The 7,546-nt window shown below is 38.9% G+C and overlaps 1 long non-coding RNA gene across 1 annotated transcript; it reads left to right on the forward strand.

Moving 5' to 3' along the window:
- Positions 1-5,503: 5,503 nt before the first annotated feature.
- Positions 5,504-7,306, forward strand: LOC107530999 (uncharacterized). Its single transcript, XR_001602586.2, has 3 exons — positions 5,504-5,811; positions 5,939-6,028; positions 6,683-7,306. It is a non-coding gene; the product is annotated as an uncharacterized LOC107530999 (long non-coding RNA).
- The last annotated feature ends 240 nt before the right edge of the window (positions 7,307-7,546 follow it).

Below are 7,546 nucleotides of genomic sequence, written 5' to 3' on the forward strand. Positions count from 1 at the left end.
TGTGAACATCCACTTGAACCTCAAATTTTGTATGTCTCAAAGTGAATATTCCCCTTAAAAACATGGCTTTGGTTAGAGGGAAACTATTGAACAACTAGTGTATTCTAGGCTATGTACCAAGTGCTTACATCCAATGTGTTTCAATTTCCCAAGCCAGAGGCCTTGGGCAGTGTCAACTCTTTATCTCAGCTGTCAAGACTCATCCAGATGCCCTAGCTGGATTTGCTCAATGGTTAAGAGTTGTTGGCCCTCAGACTCAAGGGTCTTGTTCTCTTTTTTTTAAAAAAATATATCTTTATTGATTTCAGAGAGGAAGGGAGAGGGAGAGAGCTGAATGATGAGAGAATCTATTGATCGGCTGCCTCCTGCACTCCCCTGACGGAGTCAAACCACCATCTCCTGGATCCTAGGTGGTTGCTCAACTGCTGGGGCAGGGTCTTTGGTGTTTGGTTTGATTCCTGGTCAAGGGCCTGTACCTCAATTGCAAGCTCAATCCCAGCCTCCTATAGGGTGCATGTGGAGGCAACCAATTGATGTGTCTCTCACATCAGTGCCTCCCATTCTCTGAAAAGCAATGGAAAAAGTATCTTTGGGTGAGGATTTAAAAATTTTAAAAAAAGCAAAATAGAAAAAGGAAAAAAGACCCAGATTATTTCAGCGGTTTCCCAAGTGATTTTCATGCATGAGACACTACCCCATCCACATTGCTTGCTTTCTGTTGTCAATGTCATACTCCATGATTTCACTTGTTTGCTCCTGCTTCCCCTTAAAGTACCTTTTTATCTGGCAATCTCCCCATCCAGCTGAAATAAAACAGTAGTTGGGATTTCTCTGTAGCTTTGATGGGATTCACAGGGGAGCCCATCCAAGCTGAAGTGCCAGGGCAGAAGCAGATGTTTTCATCTTTTATTGGGCAAAATAGTTTTATGAATCCAGTTGCTGTGTGCACTTGTTGAGGACATCCTGCACGTGCCCCAAATTAGGTAAAACTGAACCAAACACTTAATAATGGTTCTTTTACTCCTGTGGACAATGAGTCTTGTTCTCCAGGCCAAATATCCCACTTCCTATTTGTTAATTTCTATTTTTTTAAAAAAAAATTTGGCCTAATCTTGAGACATGTACTTTTGGTAAGCCACTTTAATGCTTTAAAAAATGAACTAGGGCATTCATAGAAAAGTTAACAAAAAGGCTGTGTTAATGATGGTGTCTTAAAACAAGAGTTGGCTGTCTTTAACTGGGTTGAGGCAGCTGAACCATTATGTGATCAGAGGTTATAAACTAGAAGAGTGTAGAAACATCTACTAGTCTTACTAAAGACTAATCTAGCCTTTAAAATGGAAGCTTGATTTCCCCCCTTCCCTCCTTTTAGATGAGTGTACACAGTTGGGCTCAAGGAATATGTTGAGCACAAGCAAGGTTGAAATGCCTCTCGAGACTTGGAAGTGAGGGGTATTTAGCCAAGGAGGAGAAATAACATCACAGCTTTCACTACTCCCAGGCTGATGGGGCAGGCTGATGCTTGAGAGGGATGGAACATTGTCTTCCCAGCCAGGCTCCTCAGCTCAATCAAGCCAGAAGACCAGAACTTTCCAGTAATAACTTCCTATAAGAGCAGTGGAGGAACATGGCTGGGCTAAGGAGGTACCCAAGAGAGGCTGCGAGGCTCTCCCATTCCTCCATAGAGGACCAGTTGGATGAAGCCTGACTCGGTGGCCAAGTGCTGGGGGCAGAAGGCTCATCGAGGTCACTGTTGAAGATTAATCTTACAAAGGGTGACCTATATAGGGCTTGGACTATGTAAATATAGGCATATCGCAGGCATACAGCGGGTTTGGTTCCAGACCGTTGCAGTAAAGCAAGCCACATGAATATTTTGACTTCCTAGTGCATATAAAAGTTATGTTTACACAATTACTGTAGTCTATTAAATGTGTAGTAAGTACCATTGTCTAAAAAAAACAATGTACTTACCTTAATTAAATATTTTGTAGCTTGGGGTGCTGGGTGAGAAAGGTGAAGGGATTAAGAAGTACAAATTGATCACAGAATAGTCACGGAGATGTAAAAGTGCAGTATAGGGAATATAGTCAATATTGTAATAACTCTGGGGCCAGGTGAGTACTTGAAATATCGGGGTATCACTTTGTAAAATATATGATTGTCTAACCACTATGCTGTACACCTGAAACAAATACAAAATTATACTGAATGTAAACCATAATTGAAAAAAAAAATACTGGGAAAATGCTCACCATCTTCGGAGCCTGTTGGAAAAATGGCGCCTGTACACTTGCCTGTATTGATACATCAGGAGGACTGGAACTTGAGCTCTCCAGGCAAAAATAAATCAATACTTTAAAAAAACACATACTTCAAATAGCCTAAGCATTCCTAAATTGAAACTTCTTTATTGCAAGCAAGATGTTTTGATCAGTTTTTTCCCCCCTAAAAGCTGAGCCTAATCACAATGCGACTGGGTCAAACTGCATTTACAACCTGGCTTTTGTTCGGAAAGGCTTGGAAACGGAGGAGAGTGACCCTAAGGATTTTTTACCTACACTAAAGGGACAGTCTCCTAAATTCTGACCTGGTTAGCATGAAACATCCTTTAGATACTCCTCTACTTATTTCTTCTGCTCCACAGTCGCTGGCCACCTTCGTCACTCCATTTGCACTCCCGTTTTGGTTTCTGCAGCAAATTGGCTTTGGAAAGAGAATGTGCCAGAGAAGTGCTTTTATAGGTATAAACTCGGTGTCTTTCAAGTTTCTTCTTTCTCTGTGACTGAACCGAGTTGTGAAACATAAACATGGAGGGCCTGGTGATCACTCTGTGGTCCTGCCAAGGGGTTCTGTTGCCCTTGCAATTTTTGATAAAGGAGAAAAATTGTAGCGCATCAATTCAGAATGCCTTCGGTTAAGAGAAAACATTGCCAATTACAGGTGAAAAGGTGGTTAGAGCTGTAAGTATAACAGAGAGCTGTTAGTGAAACTTTTGTTGGTTGGAGAATATGTAAAATGTGGTACAGTTACATAATGGGATATTATGGTGCCATAAAAAATGGACAGACTAGAAGAGTATTAATATAAATCTTTTTAAAGCAATATCAATAACGTACAATAGGACCACATTTTATTTAAAAAATAAAGGAAATAGGGCTGCATGCTGGCAGGGAAGATGAGTGGATACACATCAGGTTCTAATGGTTGTTTCTGGAAAGGGATATTTTGATTTCCCTTCTGCTTGTTCTCCTATAATCAACATGTATTGCTTTTGTCATAAGAAAACATTTTAAATTAAAGAAATGAAGTTACACTACAGGAAATTATTGGAGTTATTTTTAAGTACCATTATAAGAAGTTTTTAAGTGTTACATTTCATGAACAAGTGAATTTACTTGTCTCGTAAAATTAAATGGTAAAAAACAAAACAGCTTAAAAAGACTGAATTCAAACCCAGCCAGCAGAGGGCAGTAAGAAGCTGGTGCCTGGTGAGGGACCTATTAGTGGAAAACAGAAGCTGAGATAAGCCGTGGTAGGCAGTCAACAATCTCACGGATATACACTATAGTACTGACATTTCTGTAGCTCCATTTATGCCTAAAGAACAAAAATAAATGCTTCTAACCTTTAAAAAACTTATGATCAGGGAACAAAACAGGATGCACAGCATGATTTGATTTTGAAAGAACATGTATAGCGTGGTGTACACCAAGGTAATAATGGTATTTATTACTCAGTGACAGTTATATAGTTTAATATTTTTCTTTTCCTTGATTATCAGTATTTTCTGATTTTCTACCTTAGCATGTACTGCTTTGTAAAAATGAAACAATATTCTGAATTCTGCTTCTCTGTCTTGCAGTCATTTATAGTTTCTCTGCTTGAAAAATAATTCAGAACACGACACTTCTACTCTTCCTATGAATAAAAATGAGAAAACCTATTCTAGTGCCCTAGCATGTCTTCCAAGCAGAACATTATTTTTCTATCAAACTATCCTGGTCTTTAAAAACTCCCTTATTGAGATTTCCTTAGGTTGCTGTCCTTAATTGTGATGGTTTCTCATAAAAAAGCAAGATAGGGTCAGCCTGTCATAAAAAAGGGTTGGAAAAAAAGGAAACAGCAGCAGCAGCAGGCTACGGCAGGCTGCCCTTAGGAAGAGGTTCTTCTCACTCTTTAAAGATAGTGGGGCTGCAGTTTACTATTTCAGGTTGCATTTGCTTTGTGCCTTGATGCTGCAGAACCCACCATCCCTACCCGGTGAGGTCCCCTCATCCTGTGCTTTGGGGGTTGTCAGCTGAGGTAATGCAGTTACTTTAGGTAGAGCTGGGAAACTGAAACTGACATGCTCTAGAAGATAAGGTTTTGATCTGTCACAGTGGATGTTTGTATGTTTTTGTTGGGCCTCTTTTTCTTCTGTATTGGAAATTTGTCTGGAGCTACCCGAAGGCCAAAAGGTGTCAGAGCAGGCCTAATCTGGAAAATGGGCATAATTTGGAGAATATTAAGGAAACATGTGTTTTGGAAATTATAATCTCCGTGGAGCAGCCATGGAAGCACTTACTTTGTTCCATCTATATATCTGGTGCCTAGCTTGTTGTGGTAGGCACTTGAATATTTTGTTGGATGAATAAATTTGACCTGCCTATTTATTTATTTTGTTTAGTTAGTTAATTTGTGAACTTTCTTCTCAGGCATACACTCCCCAGCCTCTTTTGACACTAATTTCTAACGTTCCTTTTTTTCTGGCAACAAAAGTGAAATTCTCAAGTTGGGCCTCTTTTAGACTAGAGTGGTGCCAAGCTGTCTTAACTTCCCTTCACTCCAACACCACTCTGGGGAGCAGGGCAGAGAAACATATCCTATCACAATATGGGGTACATAGCTCTAAGAGTCTGAAAAAATAATTTTAAAAGCCATTTTGAGACCTGGGAATAGTAAAAAGCACGTGAATTCAGGGAAAGTATTTTTACACTGCAATAATTTCTTTTTGAAGCCTATTTATCGAGGCACATGCCAACAGCACAGTATTGTACGAGCGATGTGAATTAAAGCTTACACAAATGTAGTATTTGTCTCTTTATTTTTCCTTCTTTCAACTGCTCTCAACTAAAATTTACAAACGAATATAAAAATCCCGTTTGTACCTGGTTGGCTTGTTAGAGAAAAATACTGAGTAAAAGGCCTGTGATATTTCACAGGGCTGCCACCAGGTTAAAAGGAGCAAAATGCACATAAAAAAAATAAATATGAGATCCATAAGGGGAAAATAAAATATTAACATAAAAATGCTACAAATTTAAAACCCTGTCTTTTAGATCTGATGCTGGATATACTTGTTGAGTTTCAGGGGTCAGCAGATGTTTTGCTAAATGGGTGTATGTTGTGTCTTACTGGGAGGTATTAACCCACATGTGGATCATAAAGTGATTCAGTTATGTCATTATTTCAGAAGGGAGTGCATGTATAATTTTTAAGAAGAAATTAAACTGTTTTCTATCCTCACCCATAACCTGCCTTTCGAAATAAAGTCATCCGGTTCAAAATCTTATGTTCCCAATTTCGGTCACGTAAAATTCTGGAAAGTTTACTCTAAAATAAACACGAAAATGATAACGATGCTGAAGTACAGAAGTGGAATTCAGAGCCCTCTGTGGAAAGAAAACTATATTAAATTGTAGATTTTTAAATAACCGTGATCAAGGCATGAAAAGCATAATTGTTATTACCTTATTGTTGCCTAGTGCTGTCACGTGAAGTGTCTTATTCAAAGCATTCTGGTTGCATTGCTGCCATCTGGAGTGCGAGGTAATAGAATGCAGGACAGATGTATGTTTAGCTAACATTCAGCTACACTTTGAAACTATCCTGTTGGGTGGCAGTAAAATTGAAAAAAGGGAATGAGCTGGTCTTCAAAGAAACTTCTATGTTACAGTCATAGCCGTGGCAACAACAGGACCTTTGATGAAGCGGAAACCTGCCTGGCCAGTGGTCCCAGTGCCCTCTAGCACAGTGACATTGGGAAGTAAGTGTTATTTGTGGAAAATGGAGGTAACACTTTAAAAGCAAGCTGTGTTTCTGGGGAGAAGGGGAGAGAGAAGGAGAGGAAGGAGACAGAAAAAAGGAGAGAGGGAGGGAGACAGGGAGACAGGGGTGAGGGAAAGAGGAAGAAAGGGAGAGAAATGTGTGTTCAGGTTATTATAAATTAGTGTAAAGAGTTTTTTATTTATTCCATATTGATTATTTTCAGTCAAAAAACAAAAGAAACGTCAGCACTCACCTTCAATTAATTAATTAATTAAAAATCTTAAAAAACGACAAGTGTAAAAAAAAAAAGTCTATTTCTATAATAGCTGTCATGAGCACCTCCCAAAATTAGCTTCTTGCTAACTGGTACAAAATTTAGGGAATTAAACTATTATAGTATTTTACATAATGAAACAGGTATGTTCCTTAATACTGTCACCTAAAGTAATCATTAATGGCAATGTGGTAAATTATTTTCAGAGAGTCAGGACCTCTGCTATCATTACTGGTTGCATTATTTTCTAGAAGTAACTATGTGGGCTGGCCAAAATATGACCTTCCTGCTTTCTTCCTATATTTCTGGAGAAAAATGCTCTTTTTTTGCCTAGAGAGAATTTGGCTAGGAGTTTAGGCTACGATTTTCCTGTTGCAGACTGCTTACAGTTAGAGTCTGAATTTTTCAAATGGAAGGACCGGAAAATGAACTCATCTGATTGCCACATTTTCCACCTGAGAAGACAGAGCCCCAAGTCCCAGGACGTGCTCCAAGAAGCCTTTGTTCATGTGGGTAAACTTGAGTGACTATAGGATTTTGATGAAGATTAAAGTATTCTGCATTTAATATATGTAGAAGAAATGCATTTTGTAAATTGATGAGGGTATATTGGTGAAGATGATCTATCGGTGATGAGGACCACATACATACCACAAGTTTCTAAACACTCTTTAGTGCTTGAAAAACAAGAAACGAGGGCAATTTAGTTGGCTTCCACAAGAGGCCTGTACAGATGTGGAAGAGTGTTTATACGGAATTAAAACGTACAAGCAGAATTTCCCACAGGCCATCATTTGCAATGCTGTGCACTTGGAGTTTGTGCAATATTTTCCTGATCTGCCTTTATCTCATATTATCCAGGCCCACCACAGTGACACAGAGTGGAGAAGTTTTCAGAACTAGGGACCTACAGCAGAGACCCTTGTTGGGCCCTCAGTACACAGGTGAACTAACAGGTCCAAGGATGTGTCTTTAAAGAAAAGGGAAGGCAAGGGGAGCTATTTGTCCAGAAAGGAGTGATTTGAAGAAAAGCTGTCTCGAAGTATATAATGAGGGTGTATTTTACAAAAGATTGCAACTAACTGCTTTGCCTCGCCATTAAATAAAGTAAATAAATTCGTTTTAATTTTCAGAAGCAGTTATACATAACTTTAAAGGAGAGTGTTGCCATCTATAATTATTTGGTAGGGGAATTGGGCTTTCTTTTTAAAAATAATCCTGGATTCGGTATTCATTCTTCTG

Source organism: Miniopterus natalensis, chromosome 5, assembly GCF_054644295.1.
Source record: "Miniopterus natalensis isolate mMinNat1 chromosome 5, mMinNat1.hap1, whole genome shotgun sequence".
Classification (NCBI taxonomy): domain Eukaryota; kingdom Metazoa; phylum Chordata; class Mammalia; order Chiroptera; family Miniopteridae; genus Miniopterus; species Miniopterus natalensis.